This window comes from Macaca nemestrina, chromosome 12 (assembly GCF_043159975.1).
Source record: "Macaca nemestrina isolate mMacNem1 chromosome 12, mMacNem.hap1, whole genome shotgun sequence".
Classification (NCBI taxonomy): domain Eukaryota; kingdom Metazoa; phylum Chordata; class Mammalia; order Primates; family Cercopithecidae; genus Macaca; species Macaca nemestrina.
In genome coordinates this window covers 864,265-882,412 of record NC_092136.1, presented here as the reverse complement: position 1 = coordinate 882,412, position 18,148 = coordinate 864,265, and positions in this window count along the sequence as shown.

Sequence of the window (18,148 nt, the reverse complement as noted above, 5' to 3'; positions counted from 1 at the left end):
ACCAGAACACCTGGCAACAAGAGCTCTGCCCTCCCAGGACAACCCTGGGCAGGTGCAGCCCAGCTGGCCCTCACAGGGCCTCACTCCGACCAGCCAAAATCCCACAGAGGGCCCTGCTGTGATGGAACTTGCAAACCCTGCCTTCAACCATCAAGCTTGTCTTTGAAATCAGTTTATTTATTTGGGCAGATGAACACAGTCTAAATTATCTGCCACTTCACAGCCATTCTAGGGCAAATCAGCTAGTCATGAAAACAAGGCCCACACGCGATGGCCCCTAGGGCTTCTGTTTCTCTGCCTCATCCCAGTTTGCCTGAATCCCTCACAAGGGATCACGGTAGAGCAGGTTCAAAACATGTAACTGGCCGGGCGTGGTGGCTCACGCCTGTAATCCCAGCACTTTGGGAAGCCAAGGCAGGTGGATCACTAGGTCAGGAAATCGAGACCACGGTGAAACCCTGTCTCTACTAAAAATACAAAAAATTAGCCGGGCACGGTGGCGGGCACCTGTAGTCCCAGCTACTCAGGAGGCTGAGACAGGAGAATGGCGTGAACCTGGGAGGCGGAGCCTGCCGTGAGCCGAGATCGCGCCACTGCACTCCAGCCTGGGCGACAGAGCGAGACTCCATCTCAAAGAAAAAACAAAAACAAAAACACGTAACTAGCAGAATATAAAATTCCAAAATATAAAACTGACCCTTAAAGGGCCGTTCTGGGCCGGGCGCGGTGGCTCACGCCTGTAATCCCAGCACTTTGGGAGGCCAAGGCGGGCAGATAACCTGAGGTCAGGAGTTCAAGACCAGCCTCAACATGGAGAAACCCCATCCCTAGTAAAAATACAAAATTAGCCGGGCATGGTGGTGCATGCCTGTAATCCCAGATACTCGGGAGGCTGAGGCAGGAGAACTGCTTGAACCTGGGAGGCGAGGGTTGCAGTGAGCCGAGATCACACCATTGTACTCCAGCCTGGGCAACAAGAGCAAAACTCCGTCTCAAAAAAAAAAAGAAAAAGAACATTCTGCATTCCTATCCCACCTGAGAGGTAAGGGAGTGCCCCTCGGAGCCAGTCTCCAGCAGGCTGTGGAGGCGAGCGGGAAAGGTGGCCTTGAGGCCAGGTCTCACGGAGACTCTGCTGCCACAGCGTGAAGGAACGCAGACTGGGAAGACAGCCCAGCCACACCAGCTGCTCTGGCCCCCTTCTTGTGAAGGGCTGGGGCGCTTACACCTCCATGGACAACCTCTCAGGCTGTGTAGAATACAGACCAGCCACTTTCCTGGGGAACGGTGCATCGCCCATCAGCCAGTCAGCTGGACGCTGGACTCCGAGGAGCTCATGAGAAGCCCATTCCTTGTCAGCAGCAAATTAACATCATTTAACAGACCAGACGATATAAATAAAAGCAGACCCAACCCGGTTCCAGCCTCCCGTCCACGAAGTTCGTTCCTCCCTCCCCTGCCCCGACCCACTTACCTGCTTGCTGTGCCCAAGGGGTCCCAGCAGACACGTTCTCCGTGCCGTTTGTGCAGGAGAGCACACACAGCTGAGCACGGGCTTCGCAGCAGAGGTCCTCCACTGGGAAGCCCCAGCACCGTGTCTCCTACCCAGCCCAGATTCCATCACCCGCTGGAAGCCGCCTTGGACAACCACAGCCAAAAATACTGCTTGACCTCCTCCTCCCTCCGGAGACTTCCCTGTTACTCACTCAAAGCACCTCTCAAAGGAAAAAAATAACTGACGGGGAGGACCAACAGCCCGACTGGGCTGAGTTTTGTGGGATGGGGACGGGGACGGGGACGGAGACAGGGACAGAGGTGGAGACAGGCTCTCTCCCAGAAGAGCTGACCAGGCTCTGCTCCTGCAGGACCCCAGACAAAGAGCTGCTCTAGAGCTCCCAGGTGCTGGGAAACTTAGGCCCATCTTTACAAGCTGAGCCCACTGGACAGTGAGGGCGATGCAGGATCACCTCTGGGTCCCCCAGGGATGTCAGAGAGCACTCTCCTGGGCACACCACCCGATGCATAAGCATCATGAGGAGGGGCGACGCAAGTCACCAGCACGAGGAGAAAGCCACAGTGCTCAGTCCCGCTGCTCACGTGGCAGCACGTGGACTCCTGGCTTAACCCAGGGCCACAGGAAACAAGCAGCAATGCTCACTCCACACCCTCACCCATCTCGGTGGAGCAGGTGAGCCCGCCAGCTCCCCTGACAGGTGCCTACTGTGAAGTTTATCCCTCCTGAAAGGACCCAGACTGATACAGTCTTCGAAATGCTAGTTTCAGTACTGGGCTAGAGTTACTTTTTTATTCTAGCAATTTTAAAATGTTGAGTTGAACTTCAACATTCTGAGCTATCAAAGGAGGAGGATAACAGTAATACCTGTCTCCTTGGTTTGTGCAGATCAGAGAGAATGGCTGGGAAACCTCATCCTAAACCATAAAACGATCACGATTAAGTTTGGGCTCCAGTCTGAAAGATGCAGCCACTTGCTTGTCTTGTGGTCTCAGACATATCCCTTAACCTCTCTGAGCCCAACTTCCTCGGCAGGTTATTACAAAAATGAAACAGCACAGCAGACACAGAGCGTCGGGTCTGGGGCAACATAAGGTCACAACACAGGTTCAGAAGCACCATCTTTCACAGATGATAAAATGTGACAAAATGTCTACCTCAGAATGACTGAAACCTGCCTCTTGTTTTGTTTTTTGGTTTTTTTTTTTTTTTTTTTTTTTGAGACAGTCTCACTCTGTCACCCAGGCTGGAGTGCAGTGGCGCAATCTTGGCTCACTGCAACCTCCGCCTCCCAGGTTCAAGCGATTCTCGTGCCTCTGCCTCCCGAGTGGCTGGGATTACAGGCGTGCACCACCACGCCCGGCTAATTTTTGTATTTTTAGTAGAGACAGCGTTTCAACATGTTGGCCAGGCTGGTCTCAAACTCCTAACCTGGTGATCTGCCCACCTCGGCCTCCTAAAGTGCTGGGATTACAGGCATGAGCCACCGCACCTGGCCTGGTATTTTTTTATAACAAAATATCAAGTCGAGTAAGATAAACTGGAGAGTGAGTCAGGAACCAGAACCTCAAGGCTTTCTCTTGACCTGAAAGTTGGGAAGAGGGACAGAGACCTGACTGGTCACCAGCCATCTGGTCACCAGCCAGAGGCACTGCTGGCTCCACTGTCTCCAACCCCCACAGCCTGCATGGGGCTCACACCCTCGGAGGCAGGGTGGGGACTCCTTCCACTTCCTCACCAATGCACACCAGCCCCAACAACAGTGTGTGGTACAAGGCAGTTGCTCAGTTTTTGCCTTTTACATCAATGAATTAATAATCAAGCAAACTAATGGTAAAATGAACAACAGGCTGCCCAACTGAAAGAAAAACTAAAGTGTTTTGTCTTGAGACAAGGTCTCGCTCTGCCACCCAGGCTGGAGTGCAGTGGCATGACCACGGCTCACTGTGGCCTCAACCTCCTGGGCTCAAGTGATCCTCCCATCTCAGTCTCCCGAGTAGCTGGGACCACAGGCATGTGCCACCACACACGGCTAATTTTTGTACTTTTAGTAGAGATTTTCAGGGTTTCACCATGTTGCCCAGGCTGGTCTTGAACTCCTGAGCTTAAGTGATCTTCCTGCCTCGGCCTCCCAAAGTGCTAAGATTATAGGCATGAGCCACCGCGCCCGGCCTAGTTAGCAAATTAATGTGCACTACCTGGGAAACTCCTGGAGACGATCGATAACAAGAAATGACCAGCCAGGTGCAGTGGCTCTCGCCTGTAATCCCACCATTTTTGGGAGGATTCACTCGAGGTGGGTGAGTTCACCTGCGGCCGTGAATTCGTGATCAGCATGGGAAACATAGCGAGACCCCATCTCTACGACAAGTTTTAAATTTCGCTGGGCGTGGTGGTGCACACCTGTAGTCCTAGCCACTCGGGAGGTGGAGGCAGCAGGATCACCTGAGCCCAGGAAGTCAAGGCTGCAGTGAGTTAGGATCATGCCACAGCACTCCAGCCTGGGCAACAGAACAAGACCCTGTCTCTTTAAAAAAGAAACTACCTGTCTCTACTGTAGAGTGTGAGAACACAACAGTTGTTTTCTAAAGGCTCAAAGACGGAAGCCACACCCGTGAACATCCCAGGAACTCCCCTGGGCTCCTGCAAGCATGGCAGGTGCACGTAAGCACTGATTTCCTGCCCACGCATCTACAGGCCACCGTCAAGACACCGTCAGATCTGGCCGGGCCTGCTGTCCATGGCTGTGCTCTGGGCCCACGCCACCCAAAGCACGTTCTTGTCATAGCGGAGGTAGGAAGAGCCCAGAGGGGAGACTCCCTTAAAGCTGAGGTTGGGACTGACAGGAACACTTCTGTCCACACACCTTAGGCCACACATCAGATGGTCACACCTAACAACCCTCATTAAAGGATAAAGATCACAGGGAAGCCATCTGGGCCTACAGTTTTCTTCATGGCAAACAAATACGGATTCAACTCTCTGAAGTTCACGGCACTACTGAAGAAACTCCACAGACAGACATGACCACGAGACACAATGCACTGGAGTGACCTACACATCTCCCGCTGTCCTGCCCATTCCATGCTTTCCATCTCCACACTTCCATCTGGGATTATTTCCTTTGGAATTTCCTTTAGCACAGGCCTTCTGGTAGAAAATTCTTTCCATTTCTGTCTTCAGCAGGTATTTTTTAGCTTCATTCTTAAAAGGTATTTTTGTTGGATATCGATTCTTTCCCTAGTTGTAACTTTCCCAACATTTTGAGGTTATGTACAACATCCCCATGTCAAGACCCTGGCTGCAAGTCTGGAAGAGGACTGGCTCGCTGACAGTTCACTCTGCCCTGTGGGTATTACCTCTGGGTGAGGCCTTCAGTTCACTGTGGAAGGCGGTCTCCAGTCTTTGACTATCATCCCTCTAGACAAGGCTCCTCAGCCCTGGCACTACGGACACCCTGGCCGACACCTCTGTTGTGGGGGCCGCTCTATACACTTCGGGTGTTTGACAGCCTCTCACCTCCACCCACGAGTGGACCCACACTCCTAGGGGCCAGGCTCAGTGGCTCATGCCTATAATCCCAGCACTTTGGGAGGCCAAGGCAGACCGATCGCTTGAGCCCATAAGTTTGAAACCAGCCTAGGTAACATGGCAAGACCTCATCTCTACAAAACTTTTTTTACGTGTTAGCCAGGCATGGTGGTGGCGCCTGTGTCCCAGCTACTTGGGAGGCTGAGGTGGAAGGATGACTTGAGCCCAGGGTGTTGAGGCTGCAGTGAGCCGTGATTGCACTGGGCAGCCTGGTCAACAGAGCAAGATCTTGTCTCAATAAATCAACAGCTCAATCAATCGATCAATTGTTTTCAGCAGAAGGGTTGGTCTGAATCAGCAGTGCTCACGCAGCGGCCTCATGCCACACGCAGCTAGTAAGCAAGTGAAACAGCCAGTCCGAAGTGAGACACACTCTAGTGTGACACACACAACCGGACCTCAGAGACCTGGTGTGAAATAACTCTGAGACGCACTCTAAGTGTGACACACACAACCAGACCTCAGAGACCTGGTGTGAAATAACTCTGAGACGCACTCTAGTGTGACACACACAACCAGACCTCAGAGACCTGGTGTGAAATAACTCTGAGACGCACTCTAAGTGTGACACACACAACCAGACCTCAGAGACCTGGTGTGAAATAACTCTGAGACGCACTCTAAGTGTGATACACACAACCAGACCTCAGAGACCTGGTGTGAAATAACTCTGAGACGCACTCTAAGTGTGACACACCCAACCAGACCTCAAAGACCTGGTGTAAAACAACTCGGTACCTTGTTTTTTTAATTTTTTTTTTCTGGGACGGGGTCTCACTTTGTCACCCAGGTTGAAGTGCATTGGCACGATCTTGGCTCGCTGCAACCTCTGCCTCCCGGGTTCAAGCAATTCTCCTGCCTCAGCCTCCCGAGTAGCTGGGATTACACGCGCCCGCCACCACGCCCGGCTAAGTCCTGTATTTTTAATAGACATGGGGTTTCGCCATGTTGGTCAGGCTGGTCTCAAACTCCTGACCTCAAGTGATCCAGCCACCTCGGCCTCCCAAAGGGCTGGGATTACAGGTGTGAGCCACCATGACGGCCAGTTTTTTTCAATTGATTACAACAACATTTAGATATACTGAACTAAATAAAATACTTTTTTCCAATGAGGCTGCTGGAACATTTAGACCTAGGAGTGTGACTGAGACTCTCTTGCTAAATTGGAGAGCACAGTTCTAAGTCACCCCATCTACCCACAGCTGGCAGGGCAGGCCTCAGCCAGCACATTTCTTACGGACAAGGAGTAGATTTTCTTCTGTGTCTGCTGTCACCACCCAGGGTACGCGCACGCTCAACAAAAGGCAACATGTCACTGTGTAGGAGAGGCCACCTTCCCTATCTAGGACAGCCAGACAGGCATGAAGTCTCCTTTAGTCCCAAAATATTTATACAGAGTTTGTAAAAAAAAAAAATTTCTCTTTTTTGAGACAGAGCCTTGCTCTGTCTCCCAGGCTGGAGTGCAGTGGCACAATCTCGGCTCACTGCAACCTCCGCCTCACCAGTTCAAGCGATTCTCCTGCCTCAGCCTCCCAAGTAGCTGGGACTATAGGCATGCGCCACCACACCCAGCTAACCTTTGTATCTTTAGTAAAGATGGAGTTTCACCATGTTGGCCAGGCTGGTCTTGAACTCCCGACCTCAAGCGACCCACCCACCTCGGCCTCCTAAAGTGCTGGGATTACAGGCGTGAGCCCATGCTCGGCTCCCTTTTTTTTTTTTTTTTTTGAGACGGAGTTTTGCTTTTGTAACCCAGGCTGGAGTGCAACGGTGCGATCTCAGCTCACTGCAACCTCCTCCTCCCGCATTCAAGCAATTCTCCTGCCTCAGGAGTAGCTGGGATTACAGGCACATGCCACCATGACCAGCTAAATTTTTTTGTATTTTTAGCAGAGATGGGGTTTTACCATGTTGGTCAGCCTGGTTTTGAACTCCTGACCTCAAGTGATCCACCCGCCTCAGCATCCCAAAATGCTGGGATTACAGGCGTGAAGCCACCACACCTGGCCAGAGAGTTTGTAAATTTAACAGCCTAACAAAGTCTTTAAAGTTATACCTCAACAAATTAGATTATTATTCTGAAACCTATAAAAATCTCCCATTCAAATTTAATCTTTAGCATTCTAAAGGCCATGAACCCTTTTCACAAAAACAAAATGGATTAACATTGGCTGGGCGCTGGTTTCTTTTCAAGCAATTTCTATGTATTTCCTCATTTCCTCACAATGAGCAGACACAGATCCCGTTCAATGAAGGCCCAGTGGCGCCAAGAGTAAAGGCCGGCTGGCAGGGGCTGACTTTGTCAGGATCAGGCTCCCCACGCGGAGAGCCACGGCTGAGCGAGAGGGTGCCAGGGTGCAGCCCTTTCAACCCAGTGCCATCGCCTCCAGCTGGCAATCTGGGCTCCCGAGCTCCCTGATGGGCAGGTGGTGGCGACTCTGTCAGACCCACATCTCCTTCTGCTTCTGCCCTTTACTTTTCACTGGTGTCACTCTCCAATAAATCTTCTGTACACAGCCCATTTCAGAGTCCGCATCCTGGAGAACCCAATTTGAGATCACTGGTTTCCCCATTTTACATTTGAGAACAATGTAACAATGTGCACACCGGGCATGGTGGCTCATGCCTGAAATCCCAGCACTTTGGGAGGCCAAAGCGGGCGAATCACCTGAGGTCAGGAATTCGAGACCAGCCTGACCAACACGGAGAAACCCCGTCTCTACTAAAAGTACAAAAATCAGGCCGGGCGCGGTGGCTCAAGCCTGTAATCCCAGCACTTTGGGAGGCCGAGGCGGGCGGATCACAAGGTCAGGAGATCGAGACCACAGTGAAACTCCGTCTCTACTAAAAATACAAAAAATTAGCCGGGCGCGGTGGCGGGCGCCTGTAGTCCTAGCTACTCAGGAGGCTGAGGCAGGAGAATGGCGTGAACCCAGGAGGCGGAGCTTGCAGTGAGCCGAGATCGCGCCACTGCACTCCAGCCTGGGCAACAGCGTGAGACTCCGTCTCAAAAAAAAAAAAAAAAAAAAAGTACAAAAATCAGCCAGGCCAGGCACAGGGGCTCACTCCTGTAATCCCAGCGCTTTGGGAGGCAGAGACAGGTGGATCACTTGAGGTCAGGAGTTCAAGATCAGCTTGACCAACATGGAGAAACCCCATCTCTACTAGAAGTACAAAAATCAGCCAGGCCAGGCACAGTAGTGTCTCACGCCTGTAATCCCAGCACTTTGGGAGGGCAAGGTGCGCAGATCACTTGAGGTCGGGAGTTCAAGACCAGCCTGGCCAATATGGAGAAACCCTGTCTCTACTAAATAAAATTACAGGTGTGTGGTGCCACACACCTGTAATCCCAGCTACTTGGAAGGCTGAGGCAGGAGAATCGCTTGAACCTGGAAGACAGAGGTTGAGGTGAGCCAAGATCGTGCCACTGCACTCCACACTGGGCGACACAGCAAGACTCCATCTCAAAAAAGAAAAAAGAAACTACTGGATATCCATTCTCCATTCTCAAGCCCTCAAAAGCACCCATCCCATGAAACTCCAGGAGTCCCCAAGCTGTGTTCTGCCTGTCCCTCCAGTTCTACAGGGGTCAGGCTCAGCCCTCTCCCCGATTCACTGTGCCTGAGCAATTTCAGCTACACTGTGGCTAAGGTATGCAAAGGGAGGTGAGCCAGATCGCAAATCTGTAAACATTAACTGGAAAACTAAGGCTTGAAGGATTAACTGGGCTTTCACAAATGTCCTAAGGGCTGAAAACTAAGTCTATACTTCACAATTCTTCAAAGTAAGGATATTCAGGGAAGGCACTCAGCCCGCACACTGGCTCACAGAGAGGTAGTCTGCCGAGAGCGGGTCAGGTCCCTGTTGATCGTCAGCAGGAAACGTTTGGTGGCGCAGAGCGCTTCCCGTACTTGGTGTTTGTCCTCTGAACCCCCAGCACACTGGCCTGGTGGCTAACACTGTGACATGCAGCCGGGGACCGGACCGGTGCTGTTCCAGCTCCAGGAAAAGACCAGACACCAGGAGGGGCCGCCGCACCTAACCAGCTGCACACGTGCCATTTCCTAATTCTGACAGAGCCCTGATAGAAACTGTAGAAACTGAGAACTTCACTTCAGTGTGGGGGAAAAGAAGACAGTATTAAAAGACTGGGTTCTTATTACAGAAAATTTACAACAGGACATTTCCTGGAAAAGGTTAAACATACTTACCTTTAAATTTTGATCTGATATTTGCCAGTTCCTTGTTTATCCTTTTTATTTCTGCTTCTTTACTTTTGCCTAAAAAAAAGAACAAAAAGGCATTTTTATTTTAACTGATTTCTAAAGAAACACCATTTCCCTGATAAGACTGACACTCAGAACTCACGAATGGGTTGAGGCCCCACTTCAAGGCAGGAGAAAAGCCAAAGCAGACACCTGCCTCCAACCCAGAGCCGGCAGGAAGGGGCTGCAGCAGGGCTGGGGTCGGGACCCAGCCGAGGGGAGCACCTGGGTCAGGACAGCGAAGGAGCACGTCCTGAACCGCCCGGCCGGCCGCCGTACACCCAGGGGTGCTCCACAGCACCATTTCTAACTCCACCTTTTTACCAAGCTCAGAACTCAAATACCTGCCGGACGTTTGCCATGATGAATCGTCATCCACTAATAATACCGCGGTTTACTCCTAAAATCAACTTTTACTGCCCAAAGTACACAATTTTACCACCATAGGCTTCCAATTTTCTTTTATAAATTCACCTCCACAGTTTCCTCCTGGATCAACTGCAGTTGCAAAACAGATGCAGACTCTGCAACACGCATCCTTCAAGACTCAGCTCAGATGTGCCCGTTAAAATAAAGGCTGGGCCCATCAGCCTGCCTCCTCTGCCGTATGGACTGAATGTTTCTGTCCCCCCAAAATTCGCATGTTGAAGCCCTAAACCCAATGTCATGGTATCTGAAGATGGAATCTTTGGAAGGTGACTGGGTTTAGATGGGGTCATGAGGTGGGCCCTCATGATGGGATGAGCATTCCTACAAGAAAAGTCCTCAACAAATACGGTTAGGTACTAATATCATTAATAACATTAGGAGTGCTCCTACCAACAGGCCCAAAGGCTAGCTTCTGTCCAAAGCAGGAAAGACTGATCTACTCGGTCTATCTGTTGATAGATATTACGACCTATCTGTTACAAAATCTAGTCATTTAAAATAATCTTTCTTTTTGGCTTATCCATCCCCAACAGCAATCAAAATACCTGAATTGACACATTTCAATTTCATGTCTCTTACTTAGTCTCTTACTTAGTTTCATGTCTCTTACTTAGTTACAGGTACCTTAGTCCGCTCTGGCTGCCATGACAAAACACCCCAGGCTGGGTGGCTGAAACAGTTCATCTCACAGTCCTGGAGGCTGGAAGGCTGTGGTCAGTGCACCAGCAGGGTGGTTTCTGGTGAGGGCTCTCTTCCTGGCTTGCAGACAGCCACCTTCTATGTGCTCACGTGGCCTTTCTTTGAGGCATGCTTATGAAGCGAGCACGCTCTCTCTTCCTCTTATAAGGCCACCAACCCTACAGGATTAGGATCCCACCCCTATGACTTCATTTAACCTTAACTGCCTCCTGAAAGCCCTATCTCCAAATCCAGTCACACTGGGGTTGGGGCTTCAGCATACGAACTGGGGTGAAGCCACGGAGGCGACTCAGTGCACAGCTAGAGGGAATCTTAAAGACAGACTGATGCATCTGTTCCATAAATATCCACTGAACACCTACAACTGTCCACACACTGTGCTGGGCACCAAGGCACAAGGATGAGCAAAAACAGTCATGGTCTCTGTTACCCTCATGGAAGACACAGTCTGGTAGAAGACTGTTACTGATCAAGAAGTCGCACACCTATTTAATCACCATGTACCGCATAAGGAAAGCAGATGAAGCTAGGAGGGATTACGATACAGGGAGTAGGTCTGCACTGCAGGGCAAACAGTGGTTTGTAGGAACACGAGGGTTTTCCTACAAAATCTGGTAAGTCCACTTTGATAATATACGACTGTGATATTATACGGACATGCTGGGTCTGTCCACAGTTCCTGGTGATATTATACGGACATGCTAGTTCTGTCCACAGTTCCTGGCTCACAACTCTCACAGCTCTTACTGTGATATTAAACGGACATGCTGGGTCTGTCCACAGTTCCTAGCTTACAACTCTCACAGCTCTTACTGTGATATTATACGGACATGCTGGTTCTGTCCACAGATTCTGGTGATATTATATGGACACGCTGGGTCTGTCCACAGTTCCTGACTAACAACTCTCATAGCTCTTGGTATTTTTCCCCAAGGCAGGCCCTGAGACTAGCAAGGGACTCTAACACCCCCCACCTTTCTGTCTTGGAGCTGGCCACAAATAAATTCTGTGACCTACCTTGTCTGACTGTGGGTCACAAGACCCCCATTTCTCAAGGGGCCCTGCCCCACACCCCGGGGGAGGAATGCTACACAGAGAGGCCAGGAAGAATCTGCACAGACAGGCTCTGCTGGGTTTAGATCACACCCTTTTGGTCCAGTCCCATTTGTACACTGCTGTCAATCATGTCTATCCAATGAAGTCTCCACAAAAGGCCCAGGCGGACAGGGTTTGGGGAGCGTCCAGATAACTGAACACATGGGGATCCCTGGAGGGACATGGAGCAGCCATGCCCCAGTACCACGCCCCACGCATCACTTCACCTGCACCCTTCGTACTAGCCTTTATGATCAAATAAACGTGTTTCCCTGAGTTCTGTGAGCCACTCTAGCAAACTAATTGAATCCAAAGAGGGGGTCATGAGATGTCCATTCACAGTCTGTCGTGCAGGAGCGCAGGTCACAACCTGAGGCTTGAGGCTAGGCTAACATGAGAAGTAGGAGGCAGTCCTGGGACTGCCCTGTGGGGTCTGACACTACCTCCAGGTAGACGGTGTCAGAATCGAGTTGGAGGACACCCAGCTGGTGCCCACTGCAGAACGGATTGCTTGTTTGCTGATGGGGAGAAATCCCCACATATTTTGGGGTCACAGAAGTCTTCTGTGTTGTAGTGGGACAGCAGAGGAATAATAGCTTAAAGTCTTTTCTCAGCTCACACCCATGAAATTTGGGAATTCTCCATTGTACAAAAGAGGGAAAATGCACATTAGACATGCGACAATCAAACTTTCAGTACATGCTAAATCTATTGCTAAATGGCCCTTGCTCAACAAATACTTGCATGTACGTCACAAGCCAGGCATGGGAGAGAGACGAGACCACGTGTAGTTAAACTCTACCTGGACCAGCCGTGAAAACTAAGGCTTAAAGAGTACAAAGTGATCTTAATAGGGACACACGTTTAACAAGCACTGTCAAAATACAATTATTCATCACACAGGGTAAGGTGAGTTGTGTGCAAAAACAAGTTTGTGTACATTTAAGTCACTTTTCATTCTTATTTTTATTTTTTAAAAAATTAAAAATATGGCCAGGAGCGGAGGTGCCTCATCCGAGGCAGGTGGATCGCCTGAGGTCAGGAGTCTGAGACTAGCCTGGCCAACGTGGTGAAACCCTGTCTCTACTGAAAATACAAAAATTAGCCAGGTGTGGTGGCAGATGCCTGTAGTCCCAGCTACTTGGGAGGCTGAGGCAGGAGAATCACTTGAACCTGGGAGGCAGAAGTTGCAGTGAGCCGAGGTGACACAGCAAGATTCCGTCCCAAAAAAGAAAAAAGAAAAAACAGAGACAAGTTCTCACTGTGGTATTTGGGCTGGTCTCGAACTCCTGAGCTCAAGCAGTCCTCTCACCTCGGCCTCCTAAAGTGATGGGATTACAGGTGTGAGCCACTGCACCTGGCCCTAAGTCACTTTTTTAAAGCAACAATAAATCTGACTATTTACACAACCTTCTCAAGTGAGTCTTTGGTTTAAGGATCTCTGGCTGAAGTAAAAGGCCTCCGCAGCAACCCATCCATATCAGAACATGGCACAAGCGGCCCCGCCAGGCCTGGTGCGCACAGATCAGAGGACAAGTAGTTCACCCCTGCCCTACGCAGTCACGGGGCCTCACGCAACCACTGCTGCTTCCAAAACTTATCTTGCCTCCCCCACAAGACAAGCTCCCTCCTCCAGAACACCGTTTGTCTTTTACCACACATTTGCTAACAAATAAGGCTGAACGTTTCCTGAATTGAACAAACACTCCTTTGAGCCAGTCCTGCCCTAGAAAACTCCAGATGGACAGGTGGTCAGAACAGGAAAATCAAGTGCCTATGAGGCGGCTCCCCCACCCAGCACTGCCCCAGGTGCTGGGAACACACCAGCTTCTGCCCTCAGAGGACCTTCAACAAGACACAGACACACCCAAACCTCCTGTCCCCGTCTATTCCCAGCCCTGAAAGCTGCTCACGGCAGTGACCCCTGGGCAGGCTGCCCAGTCTCAGCATCCCCACTCCTCTCTGTATGATGGCTGACCAGCAGATGGCTCCGCAAGAAAGCAGGGCAGCAGGCACAGGAGGATGCTGGCAGCCTGACGCCCCCCAGGATGGCAGGTTTTTTGAACTTGGCTGAAAGTCATGAAAACAGTGTCTTGGGAGCTTCTGTCACACAAAGCCTGCAGGAGGCTTCACACGGCTGGGACTGCGCGTGAGTGAAGCACTCTGCACTGGGTGCAGTGTGCCAGTGTGCGTGTGCCTCACGTGTGCATGCCACCGTGTGTGCACGTGTGTGTGCGCCACTCAGTGTGTGTGCACATGTGTGCTTCTCACAAAGGTGTACACAGATCTGTGCTATTAAGTCTGCAACTGGGGACCTTGTGCTCTCTCCCTGTCATGTGCCCTCTACTTTACCCACCCAAACACCAGGGAAAGAAACCACTCTGAGGGGGAACTTATGTTGTCCAGAATCAACAGAGCTCAGATCCAAAGCAGAAATAATAAAAACCTGGGGGCAGGAGAAAGAGAAAGTAATACTACATGAGCTAAATCAACTTTCCTAAGCGGAATCTACAGATTTTACGTAAGGTTGTGAAATCAGAAACGAAGAGCACGTAATTTAGAGTTACAGAGGTAACCGGCAGGAGACACAGGCCGTTAAACCCGTCTCCTCTGTGGAACAAACACACAGACAAGTCACAGCTTCTCATCCACAGCTTTAATTGCCCAATTTTCAACACACACACACACACACGTACACACCAAATACACACATACACAAATACACACATACACAAATACACATACACACACGTACACACACACAAATACACACATACACAAATACACATACACACACGTACACACAAATACATACACACACATACACACACGTACACACACACAAATACACACATACACGTACACACACACAAATACACACATACATACAAATACACATACACACACGTACACACCAAATGCACAAATACACACACACACGTACACACCAAATACACACATACATACAAATACACATACACACACGTACACACCAAATACACAAATACACACATACACACACACACACCAAATACACACATACACAAATACACACAAATACACACATACACAATACACACATACACAAATACACACATACAAACACACACGGACACATCAAATACATACACACACAAATACATACATACACAAATACACACACACACAAATACACACACATACACAAATACACATACACACACACACACCAAATACACACATACACAAATACACACACATACACAATACACACATACACAAATACACACACATACACAAATACATACACAAATACACATACACACACACAAATACACACACACGTACACACACACAAATACACACATACACGTACACACAAAATACACAAATACACACACACACACACGTACACACCAAATACACACATACATACAAATACACATACACGTACACACCAAATACACAAATACACACATACACACACATACACACCAAATACACACATACACAAATACACACACACAAATACACACACACATAATACACACATACACAAATACACACATACACACACACGGACACACCAAATACACACACACACATACACACATACACAAATACACACACACAAATACACACACATACACAAATATACACACATACACACACGTACACACCAAATACACACAAATACACACACACACGTACACACCAAATACACAAATACACACATACACACACATACAAACACACGGACACACCAAATACACACACACAAATACATACTTACACAAATACACACACACAAATACACACACATACACAAATACACATATACACACGTACACACCAAATACACACACATACACAAATACAAATAAACACATACACAAATACATGCACACATACACAAATACACATACACATGTACACACACAAAATACACATACACAAATACACAAATACACACAAATACACGTACACACCAGACACACACCTTTACACATATGAATACACATTTATACAAACACAAATACACATATATACACACAAATGCACACACAAACCAAATAAACACAAGTACACAAATGTACACACCACACACAAATATACATATACACACATTTACAAACACAAACGGATACTCAAAAATACACACATGTACACAAACACAAATACAACTTATATACATGAATATAAACACAAACACAACATACACATATACGTACATACATATAAACACAAATACACATATACACACACAAATACACACATGTACACACACACGCAGAAACACAAATATACATACATAACACACATACACACACACTTTAAAATGAGGGCAGGCCAGCCCCTGAGGAGAAGCATGGAGGGTGGTGACGAGTGAACCTGGGGGCCAGCACACGAGGTAGGAATCCAAGCCCAGCCTCTGACTCACTCTGTTGTGCCTCTGAGCTCCAGCTCCCTCAAAAGGAAAGCCACTAAGGGCTGCACAACCTCACGGCATCATGTCTGTGCAGGAGAACGTAGAGAGGCCGGGCACAGTGGCTCACACCTGTACTTTGGGAGGCTGCACTTTGGGAAGCTGAGGTGGGCGGATCACCTGAGGTTGGGAGTTCAAGACCAGCCTAGAAAGCATGGTAAAACCCCATCTCTACTAAAAATACAAAAATTAGGCCTGGTGGCACGCATCTGTAATCCCAGCTACTTGGGAAGCTGAGGCAGGAGAATTGCTTGAACCCAGGAGTCGGGGGTTGCAGTGAGCCAAGATTGCATCATTGCACTCCAGTCTGGGCAACAGAGTGAGACTCTGTCTCAAAAAAAAAAAAAAAAAGCATCTCGGCCAGACCTGAGGACAGGAGAGCCCAAGCAGCCCGTGTCCACAGAGGATTGAGCGTGATGCAAGAACCAGGGCTGGAGTGACCCGGCCCAGCGCCCCTACTGAGCAGAGACGATGCAAAAGCAGGGAAAAGAGGAGGTGCAGTGACAGCGTGCGGATGCAGCCAGGGACTTCTACCTGCAGCTGCCAGGCAGGCCACTGTGTGAAGACAACAGAGGAGGGCTCTCAACAGTAGAAAAGCCACCCAGACCATGTCTCTTCTGACAGTTCAGGAAAATTAATTTCACATAAAAATAAGCAATCAGGGCCGGGCGCGGTGGCTCACGCCTGTAATCCCAGCACTTTGGGAGGCCGAGACGGGTGGATCACGAGGTCAGGATATAGCGACCATCCTGGCTAACACGGTGAAACCCCATCTCTACTAAAAAATACAAAAAAACTAGCCGGGCATGGTGGCGGGCACCTGTGGTCCCAGCTACTCGGGAGGCTGAGGCAGGAGAATGGCGTGAACCTGGGAGGCGGAGCTTGCAGTGAGCCACGATCCGGCCACTGCACTCCAAGCCTGGGCGACAGAGCGAGACTCCGTCTCAAAAAAAAAAAAATAAGCAATCAGGCCAGGCGCAGTGGCTCACATCCCAGCACTTTCGGAGGCTGAGGCGGGTGGATCACTTGAAGTCAGGAGTTCGAGACCAGCCTGAGCAACATGGTGAAATCCCATCTCTACTAAAAACACAAAAATTAGCCAGGCATGGTGGCGTGCACCTGTAATCCCAGCTACTGGGGAAGCTGAAGTGGAAGAATCACCTGAACCCGAGAGGCAGAGGGTCAGTGAGCCAAGATCACACCACTGCACCCCAGCCTGGGCAACTGGGCAACAGAGAGAGAGCCTGTCTCAAAAACGAGAAAGACAATCTAGCATGACCACGGCTGAGATCACGGATGATGACCTGCAGGCAAGACTGATACATTCAAGTCAACCACCATGTCCTAAATTTACCAAAAATGCTCTAGTAGACGCCGCATGATCAGTGTGGCACCCCTGCAGTTGCGGTGGACGCAGGTAACAATCTGAGCACTCCAGCGTCTATCAGGAACTCTCCTGTAAAGGAGCAGAGCGTGCTCCTGTTCCTGGCCAGGCGCCAATTCGTGCCACGGACACTGCACTGATCTCCACAAGGCAGAGGGCTTCACAGGAGGACTTCAGCCACCCCACCTTGCCAGGAACAGATCGAGCAAAAACTCTTATCTTTTTAGATAAATTAGCTTGAGGGGAAGGGGAGGAGCTGAATTCTGAAAGGGTAAAGCATGAGCAAGAGTAACTGACCCACAGCAACAAGCCCAGCCACACGCAGAGTCTGATCTTCGTTAAAGAGACGCTGGCTGGGCCGGGCGCGGTGGCTCATGCCTGAAATCCCAGCGCTTTGGGAGGCCGAGGCGGGCAGATCACGAGGTCAGGAGATCGAAACCATCCTGGCTAACACGGTGAAACCCCGTCTCTACTAAAAATACAAAAAAAAATTAGCCAGGCGTGGTGGTGGGCGCCTGTAATCCCAGCTGCTCGGGAGGCTGAGGCAGGAGAATGGTGTGAACTCAGGAGTCGGAGCTTGCAGTGAACCGAGATGGTGCCACTGCACTCCAGCCTGGGCAACAGAGCAAGACCCCGTCTCAAAAAAAAAAAAAAAAAAAGAGACACTGGCCGTGGCCATCCTGCACTGTCCCTGTCTGCAACAAGCCCAG